This window comes from Heterodontus francisci, unplaced genomic scaffold (genome assembly GCF_036365525.1).
Source record: "Heterodontus francisci isolate sHetFra1 unplaced genomic scaffold, sHetFra1.hap1 HAP1_SCAFFOLD_183, whole genome shotgun sequence".
Lineage (NCBI taxonomy): Eukaryota > Metazoa > Chordata > Chondrichthyes > Heterodontiformes > Heterodontidae > Heterodontus > Heterodontus francisci.
The window spans coordinates 3,002,863-3,017,669 of NW_027140567.1; positions in this window are offsets into that span (position 1 = coordinate 3,002,863).

Here is a 14,807-nt window from a genome sequence, read left to right on the forward strand (position 1 = left end):
ACACTCTCTTCACTTATACTGTTCACCTGGTAACATGTCCCGTGTATATTAAACCATCAGGGGAACAGAATCTCCTCACTTATACTGTTCACCTGGTAACATGTCCCGTGTGTATTAAACAATCAGGGAAACACACTCTCTTCACTTATACTGTTCACCTGGTAACATGTCCCGTGTGTATTAAACAATCAGGGAAACACACTCACTTCACTTATAATGTTCACCTGGTAACATGTCCCGTGTGTATTAAACAATCAGGGAAACACACTCTCTTCACTTATACTGTTCACCTGGTAACATGTCCCGTGCATATTAAAACATCAGGGGAACACAATCTCCTCACTTATACTGTTCATCTGGTAAAATATCCCGTGTATATTAAGACATCAGGGGAATACACTCTCCTCGCTTATACTGTTCATCTGGTAACATGTCCTGTGTATATTAAACCATCAGGGGAACACACTCTCCTCACTTATACTTTTCAGCTGGTGACATGTCCCGTGTTTATTATACAATCAGGGGAACACACTCTCCTCACTTATTCTGTTCACCTGTTGACATGTCCCGTGTGCATTAAACAATCAGGGGAACACACTCTCCTCACTATTCTGTTCACCTGGTGACATGTCCCGTGTGCATTAAACAATCAGGGGAACACACTCTCCTCACTTATAGTGTTCACCTGGTGACATGTCCCGTGTGTATTAAACTATCAGGAGAACACACTCTCCTCACTTATACTGTTCACCTGGTAACATGTCCCGTGTGCATTAAACCATCAGGGGAACACACTGTCCTCACTTATACTGTTCACCTGGTAACATGTCCCGTGTGTATTAAACCATCAGGTAAACACTCTCTCCTCACTTATACTGTTCACCTGGTGACATGTCCCGTGTGTATTAAGCAATAATGGGAACACAATCTCCTCACTTATATTGTTCATCTGGTAACATGTCCCGTGTATATGTTACCATCATGGGAACACACTCTCCTCACTTATACTGTTCACCTTGTAACATGTCCTGTGTGTATTAAACCATCAGGGGAACACACTCTCCTCACTTATACTGTTCACCTGGTGACATGTCCCGTGTTTATTAAACAATAAGGGGAACACACTCTCCTCACTTAGAGAGTTCACCTGGTAACATGTCTCGTGTGTATTAAACAATCAGGGGAACACACTCTCCTCACTTATTCTGTTCACCTGGTGACATGTCCCGTGTGCATTAAACAATCAGGGGAACACACTCTCCTCACTTACTCTGTTCACCTATTAACATGTCCCGTGTGTATTAAACAATCAGGGGAACAGACTCTCCTCACTTATACTGTTCATCTGGTAACATGTCCCGTGCTTATTAAACAATCAGGGAAACACACTCTCCTCACTTATACTGTTCACCTGGTGACATGTCCCGTGTGTATTAAACAATCAGGGGAACACACTCTCCTCACTTATACTGTTCACCTGGTAACATGTCCCGTGTGCATGAAACAATCAGGGGAAAACACTCTCCTCACTTATACTGTTCACCTGGTGACATGTCCCGTGTAGAGAAAACAATCAGGGGAACACACTCTCCTCACTTATAAATTTCACCTGGTAACATGTCCTGTGTGCATTAAACCATCAGGGGAACACACTCTCCTCACTTATACTGTTCACCTCGCAACATGTCCCGTGCGCATTAATCCATCAGGGGAACACACTCTCCTCACTATTCTGTTCACCTGGTAGCATGTCCCGTGTGTATTAAACAATCAGGGGAACACACTCTCCTCACTTATACTGTTCACCTAGTAACATGTCCCGTGTGTATTAAACAATCAGGGAACACACTCTCTTCACTTATACTGTTCACCTGGTGACATGTCCCGTGTATATAAAACAATCAGGGGAACACACTCTCCTCACTTATAAAGTTCACCTGGTAACATGTCCCGTGTGTATTAAACCATCATGGCAAAACACTCTCCTCACTATCTGTTCACCTGGTAACATGTCCCGTGTGTATTATACAATCAGGGGAACACACTCTCCTCACTTATACTGTTCACCTGGTAACATGTCCCGTGTGTATTAAACAATCAGGGAAACACACTCTCTTCACTTATACTGTTCACCTGGTAACATGTCCCGTATGTATTAAACAATCAGGGAAACACACTCTCTTGACTTATACTGTTCACCTGGTAACATGTCCCGTGTATATTAAACCATCAGGGGAACACAATCTCCTCACTTATACTGTTCACCTGGTAACATGTCCCGTGTGTATTAAACAATCAGGGAAACACACTCTCTTCACTTATACTGTTCACCTGGTAACATGTCCCGTGTGTATTAAACAATCAGGGAAACACACTCACTTCACTTATAATGTTCACCTGGTAACATGTCCCGTGTGTATTAAACAATCAGGGAAACACACTCTCTTCACTTATACTGTTCACCTGGTAACATGTCCCGTGTATATTAAATCATCAGGGGAACACAATCTCCTCACTTATACTGTTCATCTGGTAAAATATCCCGTGTATATTAAGACATCAGGGGAATACACTCACCTCGCTTATACTGTTCATCTGGTAACATGTCCTGTGTATATTAAACCATCAGGGGAACACACTCTCCTCACTTATACTTTTCAGCTGGTGACATGTCCCGTGATTATTATACAATCAGGGGAACACACTCTCCTCACTTATACTGTTCACCTGGTAACATGTCTCGTGTGCATTAAACAATCAGGGGAACAAACTCTCCTCACTTATTCTGTTCACCTGGTAACATGTCCCATGTGTATTAAACAATCAGGGGAACACACTCTCCTCACTTATAGTGTTCACCTATTAACATGTCCCGTTTGTATTAACCAATCTGGGGAACACACTCTCCTCACTTATACTGTTCACCTGTTAACTTGTCCCGTGTGTATTAAACAATCAGGGGAACACACTCTCCTCACTTATACTGTTCGCCTGGTGACATGTCCCGTGTGTATTAAACAATCAGGGGAACACACTCTCCTCACTTATACTGTTCACCTGGTGATATGTCCCGTCCGTATTAAACAATCAGGGGAACACACTCTCCTCACTTATACTGTTCACCTGGTAACATGTCCTGTGTATATTAAACCATCAGGGGAACACACTCTCCTCACTTATACTGTTCACCTGGTGACATGTCCCGTGTTTATTAAACAATAAGGGGAACACACTATCCTCACTTATACTGTTCACCTGGTAACATGTCCCGTGTGCATTAAACCATCAGGGGAACACACTCTCCTCACTTATACTTTTCACCTGGTGGCATGTCCCGTGTGTATTAAACAATCAGGGGAACACACTCTCCTCACTTTTACTGTTCACCTGTTAACATGTCCCGTGTGTATTAGCAATCAGGGAAACACACTCTCTTCACTTATACTGTTCACCTGGTAACATGTCCCGTGTATATTAAACCATCAGGAGAACACAATCTCCTCACTTATACTGTTCATCTGGTAAAATGTCCCGTGTATATTAAACCATCAGGGGAACACACTCTCCTCACTTATACTGTTGACCTGGTAACATGTCCCGTGTATGTTAAACCATCAGGGGAACACTCTCTCCTCACTTATACTGTTCACCTGGCAACATGTCCCGTGTATATTAAACCATCAGGGGAACACACTCTCCTCACTTATACTTTCACCTGGTGACATGTCCCGTGTTTATTACACAATCAGGGAACACACTCTCCTCACTTATAGAGTTCACCTGGTAACATGTCCCGTGTGTATTAAACCATCAGGGGAACACACTTTACTCACTTGTACTGTTCGCCTTGTGACATGTCCCGTGTGTATTCAACAATCAGGGGAAAACACTCTCCTCACTTACACTGTTCACCTGGTGACATGTCCCGTGCGTATTAAACAATCAGGGCAACACACACTCCTCACTTATTCTGTTCACCTGTTGACATGTCCCGTGTGCATTAAACAATCAGGGGAACACACTCTCCTCACTTATAGTGTTCACCTGGTGATATGTCCCGTGTGTACAAAACATTCAGGGGAACACTCTCTCCTCACTTTTCCTGTTCACCTGGTGAAATGTCCCGTGCGTATTAAACAATCAGGGGAACACACTCTTCTCACTTATACTGTTCACCTGGTGACATGTCCCGTGTGCATTAAACAATCAGGAGAACACACTCTCCTCAATTATACTGCTCACCTGGTAACATGTCCCGTGTGCATTAAAGTATCAGAGGAACACACTGTCCTCACTTATACTGTTCACCTGGTAACATGTCCCGTGTGTATTAAACCATCAGGGGAACACTCTCTCCTCACTTATACTGTTCACCTGGTGACATGTCCCGTGTGTATTAAGCAATCATGGGATCACAATCTCCTCACTTATATTGTTCATCTGGTAACATGTCCCGTGTATATTAAACCATCATGGGAACACACTCTCCTCACTTATACTGTTCACCTGGTAACATGTCCTGTGTATATTAAACCATCAGGGGAACACACTCTCCTCACTTTTACTGTTCACCTGGTGACATGTCCCATGTTTATTAAACCATAAGGGGAACACACTCTCCTCACTTGTAGAGTTCACCTGGTAACATGTCCCGTGTGTATTAAACAATCAGGGGAACACACTCTCCTCACTTATTCAGTTCACCTGGTGACATGTCCCGTGTGCATTAAACAATCAGGGAAACACACTCTCCTCACTTACTCTGTTCACCTATTAACATGTCCCGTGTGTATTAAACAATCAGGGGAACACACTCTCTTCACTTATACTGTTCATCTGGTAACATGTCCCGTGCTTATTAAACAATCAGGGAAACACACTCTCCTCACTTATACTGTTCACCTGGTGACATGTCCCGTGTGTATTAAACAATCAGGGGAACACACTCTCCTCACTTATAGTGTTCACCTGGTAACATGTCCCGTGTATATTAAACCATGAGGGGAACACACTCTCTTCACTTATCCTGTTCACCTGGTAACATGTCCTGTGTGCATTAAACAATCAGGGGAACACACTCTCCTCACTTATTCTGTTCAAATGGTGAAATGTCCCGTGTGCATTAAACAATCAGGGGAACACACTCTCCTCACTTATTCTGTTCACCTGTTGACATGTCCCGTGTGCATTAAACAATCAGGGGAAGACACTCTCCTCACTTATTCTGATCACCTATTAACAGGTCCCGTGTGTATAAAACATTCAGGGGAACACACTCTCCTCACTTATTCTGTTCACCTGGTAACATGTCCTGTGTGTATTAAACAATCAGGGGAACACACTCTCCTCACTTATACTGTTCACCTGGTAACATGTCCCGTGTGTATTAAACAATTAGGGGAACACACTCTCCTCACATATTCCGTACAAATGGTAACATGTCCTGTGTGTATTAAACAATCAGGGGAACACACTCTCCTCACTTATACTGTTCACCTGGTAACATGTCCCGTGTGTATTAAACGATCAGGGGAACACACTCTGCTCACTTATACTTTTCACCTGGTAACATGTCCCGTGTATATTAAACAATCAGGGGAACACACTCTGCTCACTGAAACTGTTCACCTGGTAACATGTCCCGTGTGTATTAAACAATCAGGGGAACACACACTCCTCACTTATACTGTTCACCTGGGAACATGTCCCGTGTGTATAAAACAATCAGGGGAACACACTCTCCTCACTTATACTGTTCACCTGGTAACATGTCCCGTGTAATTTAAACCATCATGGGAACTCACTCTCCTCACTTATAGATTTCACCTGGTAACATGTCCCGTGTGCATTAAACAATCAGGGGAACGCACTCTCCTCACTTATACTGTTCACCTGGTAACATGTCCTGTGTGCATTAAACAATCAGGGGAACACACTCTCCTCACTTATTCTGTTCAAATGGTGAAATGTCCCGTGTGCATTAAACAATCAGGGGAACACACTCTCCTCACTTATTCCGTACAAATGGTAACATGTCCTGTGTGTATTAAACAATCAGGGGAACACACTCTCCTCACTTATTCTGTACACCTGGTGACATGTCCCGTGTGTATTAAACAATCAGGGGAACGCACTCTCCTCACTTATACTGTTCACCTGGTAACATGTCCCGTGTAAATTAAACCATCAGGGGAACACACTCTCCTCACTTTTCCTGTTCACCTGGTAACATGTCCCGTGCGTATTAAACAATCAGGGGAACACACACTCCTCACTTATACTGTTCACCTGGTGACATGTCCCGTGCGTATTAAACAATCAGGGGAACACACTCTCCTCACTTATACTTTTCACCTGGTAACAAGTCCGGTGGGCTTTAAACCATCATGGGAAAACACTCTCCTCACTATTCTGTTCACCTGTTAACATGTCCCGTGTGAATTAAACATTCAGGGGAACACACTCTGCTCACTTCTACTGTTCACCTGGTAACATGTCCTGTGTATATTAAACCATCAGGGGAACACACTCTCTTCACTTATACTGTTCACCTGGTAACATGTCCCATGTATATGTAACCATCAGGGGAACACACTCTCCTCACTTAAACTGTTCACCTGGTGACCTGTCCCGTGTGCATTAAACAATCAGGGGAACACACTCTCCTCAGTTATACTGTTCACCTGGTAACATGTCCTTTGTATATTAAACCATCAGGGGAACACACTCTCCTCACTTATACTGTTCACCTGGTAACATGTCCCCTGTATATTAAACAATCAGGGGAACACAATCTCCTCACTTATTCTGCTCACCTGGTGACATGTCCCGTGTGCATTAAACAATCACGGGAACACACTCTCCTCACTTATAGTGTTCACCTGGTGACATGTCCCGTGTATATTAAACAATCAGGGGAACACACTCTCCTCACTTATACTGTTCACCTGGTAACATGTCCCGTGTATATTAAACCATCAGGGGAACACACTCTCCTCACTTATACTGTTCACCTGGTAACATGTCCCGTGTACATTAAACAATCTGGGGAACACACTCTCCTCACTTATTCTGTTCACCTGGTGACATGTCCCGTGTGCATTAAACAATCACGGGAACACACTCTCCTCACTTATACTGTTCACCAGGTAACATGTCCCTGGTGTATTAAACAATCAGGGGAACACACTCTCTTCACTTATACTGTTCACCTGGTGACATGCCCATGTGTATAAAACAATCAGGGGAACACTCTCTCCTCACTTATACGGTTCACCTGGTGACATGTCCCGTGAGTATAAAACAATCAGGGGAACACACTCTCCTCACTTATACGGTTCACCTGGTGACATGTCCCGTGTAATTTAAACCATCATGGGAACTCACTCTCCTCACTTTTAGATTTCACCTGGTAACATGTCCCGTGTGCATTAAACAATCAGGGGAACGCACTCTCCTCACTTATACTGTTCACCTGGTAACATGTCCTGTGTGCATTAAACAATCAGGGGAACACACTCTCCTCACTTATTCTGTTCAAATGGTGAAATGTCCCGTGTGCATTAAACAATCAGGGGAACACACTCTCCTCACTTATTCCGTACAAATGGTAACATGTCCTGTGTGTATTAAACAATCAGGGGAACACACTCTCCTCACTTATTCTGTACAACTGGTGACATGTCCCGTGTGTATTAAACAATCAGGGGAACGCACTCTCCTCACTTATACTGTTCACCTGGTAACATGTCCCGTGTAAATTAAACCATCAGGGGAACACACTCTCCTCACTTTTCCTGTTCACCTGGTAACATGTCCCGTGCGTATTAAACAATCAGGGGAACACACACTCCTCACTTATACTGTTCACCTGGTGACATGTCCCGTGCGTATTAAACAATCAGGGGAACACACTCTCCTCACTTATACTTTTCACCTGGTAACATGTCCGGTGGGCTTTAAACCATCATGGGAAAACACTCTCCTCACTATTCTGTTCACCTGTTAACATGTCCCGTGTGAATTAAACATTCAGGGGAACACACTCTGCTCACTTCTACTGTTCACCTGGTAACATGTCCTGTGTATATTAAACCATCAGGGGAACACACTCTCTTCACTTATACTGTTCACCTGGTAACATGTCCCATGCATATGAAACCATCAGGGGAACACACTCTCCTCACTTATACTGTTCACCTGGTGACCTGTCCCGTGTGAATTAAACAATCAGGGGAACACAGTCTCCTCAGTTTTACTGTTCACCTGGTAACATGTCCTTTGTATATTAAACCATCAGGGGAACACACTCTCCTTCCTTATACTGTTCACCTGGTAACATGTCCCCTGTATATTAAACAATCAGGGGAACACAATCTCCTCACTTATTCTGCTCACCTGGTGACATGTCCCGTGTGCATTAAACAATCACGGGAACACACTCTCCTCACTTATAGTGTTCACCTGGTGACATGTCCCGTGTATATTAAACAATCAGGGGAACACACTCTCCTCACTTATACTGTTCACCTGGTAACATGTCCCGTGTATATTAAACCATCAGGGGAACACACTCTCCTCACTTATACTGTTCACCTGGTAACATGTCCCGTGTGTATAAAACAATCTGGGGAACACACTCTCCTCACTTATTCTGTTCACCTGGTGACATGTCCCGTGTGCATTAAACAATCACGGGAACACACTCTCCTCACTTATACTGTTCACCTGGTAACATGTCCCTGGTGTATTAAACAATCAGGGGAACACACTCTCCTCACTTATACTGTTCACCTGGTGACATGCCCATGTGTATAAAACAATCAGGGGAACACTCTCTCCTCACTTATACGGTTCACCTGGTGACATGTCCCGTGTGTATAAAACAATCAGGGGAACACACTCTCCTCACTTATACGGTTCACCTGGTGACATGTCCTGTGTGCATTAAACAATCAGGGGAACACACTCTCCTCACTTATACTGTTCCTGAGTTGACATGTCCTGTGTATATTAAACTATCAGGGGAATACACTCTCCTCACTTATACTGTTCACCTGGTAACATGTCCCGTGTGTATTAAACAATCAGGGGAACACACTGTCCTCACTTATCCTGTTCATCTGTTAACATGTCCCGTGCATATTAAACAATCAGGGGAACACACTCTCCTCACTTATACTGTTCATCTAGTAACATTTCCCGTGCGTTTTAAACAATCAGGGGAACACACTCTCCTCACTTAGACTGTTCATCTGGTAACATGTCCCGTGCGTATTAAACAATCAGGGGAACACACTCTCCTCACTTATACTGTTCACCTGGTGACATGTCCCGTGCGTATTGAACAATCAGGGGAACACACGCTCCTCACTTATACTTTTCACCTGGTAACATGTCCCATGGGCTTTAAACCATCATGGGAAAACACTCTCCTCACTATTCTGTTCACCTGGTAACATGTCCCGTGTGAATTAAACATTCAGGGGAACACACTCTGCTCACTTCTACTGTTCACCTGGTAACATGTCCTGTGTATATTAAACCATCAGGGGAACACACTCTCTTCACTTATACTGTTCACCTGGTAACATGTCCCATGTATATGAAACCATCAGGGGAACACACTCTCCTCACTTATACTGTTCATCTGGTGACCTGTCCCGTGTGCATTAAACAATCAGGGGAACACACTCTCCTCACTTATACTGTTCACCTGGTAACATGTCCCGTGTATATTAAACCATCAGGGGAACACACTCTGCTCACTTATACTGTTCACCTGGTAACATGTCCCGTGTATATTAAACAATCAGGGGAACACACTCTCCTCACTTATTCTGTTCACCTGGTGACATGTCCCGTGTGCATTAAACAATCACGGGAACACACTCTCCTCACTTATACTGTTCACCTGGTAACATGTCCCGTGTGTATTAAACAATCAGGGGAACACACTCTCCTCACTTATACTGTTCACCTGGTGACATGTCCCATGTGTATAAAACAATCAGGGGAACACTCTCTCCTCACTTATACTGTTCACCTGGTGACATGTCCCGTGTGTATAAAACAATCAGTGGAACACACTCTCCTCACTTATACGGTTCACCTGGTGACATGTCCTGTGTGTATTAAACAATCAGGGGAACACACTCTCCTCACTTATACGGTTCACCTGGTGACATGTCCCGTGTGTATAAAACAATCAGGGGAACACATTCTCCTCACTTATACTGTTCACCTGGTAACATGTCCCGTGTATATTAAACCATCAGGGGAACACACTCTCCTCACTTATACTGTTCACCTGGTAACATGTCCCGTGTATATTAAACAATCCGGGGAACACACTCTCCTCTCTTATTCTGTTCACCTGGTGACATGTCCCGTGTGCATTAAACAAGTACGGGAACACACTCTCCTCACTTATACTGTTCACCTGGTGACATGTCATGTGTGCTTTAAACAATCAGGGGAACACACTCTCCTCACTTATACTGTTCACCTGGTAACATGTCCCGTGTGCATGAAACAATCAGGGGAACACACTCTCCTCACTTATGCAGTTCACCTGGTGACATATCCCGTCAGTATTAAACCATCAGGGGAACACACTCTCCTCACTTATACTGTTCACCTGGTAACATGGCCCGTGTGTATTAAACAATCAGGGGAACACACTCTCCTCACTTATTCTGTATAAATGGTGACATGTCCCGTGTGCATAAAACATTCAGAGGAACACACTCTCCTCACTAATACTGTTCACCTGGTGACATGTCCCGTGTGTATTAAACATTCAGGGGAACACAATCCCCTCAATTATACTGTTCATCTGGTAACATGTCCTGTGTGTATTAAACAATCAGGGGAACACACTCTCCTCACTTATACTGTTCACCTCGTAACATGTCCCGTGTGTATTAAACATTCAGGGAACACACTCTCGTCAATTATACTCTTCACCTGGTAACATGTCCCGTGTGCATTAAACCATCAGGGGAACACACTCTCCTCACTTATACTGTTCACCTGGTAACATGTCCCGTGTGTATTAAACAATCGGGGGAACACACTCTCCTCACTTATACTGTTCACCTGGTAACATGTCCCGTGTGTATTAAACAAGCAGGGGAACACACTCTCCTGACTTATACTGTTCACCTGGTAACATGTCCCGTGTGTATTAAACAATCAGGGGAACACACACTCCTCACTTATACTGTTCACCTGGTAACATGTCCCGTGTAAGTTAAACCATCATGGGAACTCACTCTCCTCACTTATAGATTTCACCTGGTAACATGTCCCGTGTGCATTAAACAATCAGGGGAACAAACTCTCCTCACTTATACTTTTCACCTGGTAACATGTCCCGTGCACGTTAAACCATCAGGGGAAAAAACTCTCCTCACTATTCTGTTCACCTGTAACATGTCCTGTGTGCATTAAACAATCAGCGGAACACACTCTCCTCACTTATGCTGTTCACCTGGTGACATGTCCCGTCAGTATTAAACCATCAGGGGAACACACTCTCCTCACTTATACTGTTCATCTGGTAACATGGCCCGTGTGTATTAAACAATCAGGGGAACACACTCTCCTCACTTATTCTGTTCAAATGGTGACATGTCCCGTGTGCATTAAACAATCAGGGGAACACACTCTCCTCACTTATACTGTTCACCTGGTAACATGTCCCGTGTGTATTAAACATTCAGGGGAACACACTCTCCTCAATTATACTGTTCATCTGGTAACATGTCCCGTGTGTATTAAACAATCAGGGGAACACACTCTCCTCACTTATACTGTTCACCTGGTAACATGTCCCGTGTGTATTAAACATTCAGGGGAACACACTCTCCTCACTTATACTGTTCACCTGGTAACATGTCCCGTGTGCATTAAACCATCAAGGGAACACACTCTCCTCACTATTCTGTTCACCTGGTAACATGTCCTGTGTGTATTAAACAATCAGGGGAACACACTCTCCTCACTTATGCTGTTCACCTGGTAACATGTCCCGTGTGTATTAAACAATCAGGGGAACACACTCTCCTCACTTATACTGTTCACCTGGTAACATGTCCCGTGTGTATTAAACAATCAGGGGAACACACTCTCCTCACTTATACTGTTCATCTGGTAACATGGCCCGTGTGTATTAAACAATCAGGGGAACACACTCTCCTCACTTATTCTGTTCAAATGGTGACATGTCCCGTGTGCATTAAACAATCAGGGGAACACACTCTCCTCACTTATACTGTTCACCTGGTAACATGTCCCGTGTGCATTAAACCATCATGGGAACACACTCTCCTCACTATTCTGTTCACCTGGTAACATGTCCTGTGTGTATTAAACAATCAGGGGAACACACTCTCCTCACTTATACTGTTCACCTGGTAACATGTCCCGTGTGTATTAAACAATCAGGGGAACACACTCTCCTCACTTATACTTTTCACCTGGTGACATGTCCTGTGTGTATTAAACAATCAGGGGAACACACTCTCCTCACTTATACTGTTCACCTGGTAACATGTCCCGTGTGTATTAAACAATCGGGGGAACACACACTCCTCACTTATACTGTTCACCTGGTAACATGTCCCGTGTGTATAAAACAATCAGGGGAACACACTCTCCTCACTTATACTGTTCACCTGGTAGCATGTCCCGTGTAAGTTCAACCATTATGGGAACACACTCTCCTCACTTATACTGTTCATCTGGTAACATGGCCCGTGTGTATTAAACAATCAGGGGAACACACTCTCCTCACTTATTCTGTTCAAATGGTGACATGTCCCGTGTGCATTAAACAATCAGGGGAACACACTCTCCTCACTTATACTGTTCACCTGGTAACATGTCCCGTGTGTATTAAACATTCAGGGGAACACACTCTCCTCAATTATACTGTTCATCTGGTAACATGTCCCGTGTGTATTAAACAATCAGGGGAGCACTCTCTCCTCACTTATACTGTTCACCTGGTAACATGTCCCGTCTGTATTAAACATTCAGGGGAACACACTCTCCTCACTTATACTGTTCATCTGGTAACATGTCCTGTGTGTATTAAACAATCAGGGGAACACACTCTCCTCACTTATACTGTTCACCTCGTAACATGTCCCGTGTGTATTAAACATTCAGGGAACACACTCTCGTCAATTATACTCTTCATCTGGTAACATGTCCCGTGTGTATTAAACAATCAGGGGAACACACTCTCCTCACTTATACTGTTCACCTGGTAACATGTCCCGTGTTTAGTAAACATTCAGGGGAACACACTCTCCTCACTTATACTGTTCACCTGGTAACATGTCCCGTGTGCATTAAACCATCAGGGGAACACACTCTCCTCACTTATACTGTTCACCTGGTAACATGTCCCGTGTGTATTAAACAATCAGGGGAACACACTCTCCTCACTTATACTGTTCATCTGGTAACATGGCCCGTGTGTATTAAACAATCAGGGGAACACACTCTCCTCACTTATTCTGTTCAAATGGTGACATGTCCCGTGTGCATTAAACAATCAGGGGAACACACTCTCCTCACTTATACTGTTCACCTGGTAACATGTCCCGTGTGTATTAAACATTCAGGGGAACACACTCTCCTCAATTATACTGTTCATCTGGTAACATGTCCCGTGTGTATTAAACAATCAGGGGAGCACTCTCTCCTCACGTATACTGTTCACCTGGTAACATGTCCCGTCTGTATTAAACATTCAGGGGAACACACTCTCCTCACTTATACTGTTCACCTGGTAACATGTCCCGTGTGCATTAAACCATCATGGGAACACACTCTCCTCACTATTCTGTTCACCTGGTAACATGTCCTGTGTGTATTAAACAATCAGGGGAACACACTCTCCTCACTTATACTGTTCACCTGGTAACATGTCCCGTGTGTATTAAACAATCAGGGGAACACACTCTCCTCACTTATACTTTTCACCTGGTGACATGTCCTGTGTGTATTAAACAATCAGGGGAACACACTCTCCTCACTTATACTGTTCACCTGGTAACATGTCCCGTGTGTATTAAACAATCGGGGGAACACACACTCCTCACTTATACTGTTCACCTGGTAACATGTCCCGTGTGTATAAAACAATCAGGGGAACACACTCTCCTCACTTATACTGTTCACCTGGTAGCATGTCCCGTGTAAGTTCAACCATTATGGGAACACACTCTCCTCACTTATACTGTTCATCTGGTAACATGGCCCGTGTGTATTAAACAATCAGGGGAACACACTCTCCTCACTTATTCTGTTCAAATGGTGACATGTCCCGTGTGCATTAAACAATCAGGGGAACACACTCTCCTCACTTATACTGTTCACCTGGTAACATGTCCCGTGTGTATTAAACATTCAGGGGAACACACTCTCCTCAATTATACTGTTCATCTGGTAACATGTCCCGTGTGTATTAAACAATCAGGGGAGCACTCTCTCCTCACTTATACTGTTCACCTGGTAACATGTCCCGTCTGTATTAAACATTCAGGGGAACACACTCTCCTCACTTATACTGTTCACCTGGTAACATGTCCCGTGTGCATTAAACCATCATGGGAACACACTCTCCTCACTATTCTGTTCACCTGGTAACATGTCCTGTGTGTATTAAACAATCAGGGGAACACACTCTCCTCACTTATACTGTTCACCTGGTAACATGTCCCGTGTGTATTAAACAATCAGGGGAACACACTCTCCTCACTTATACTTTTCACCTGGTGACATGTCCTGTG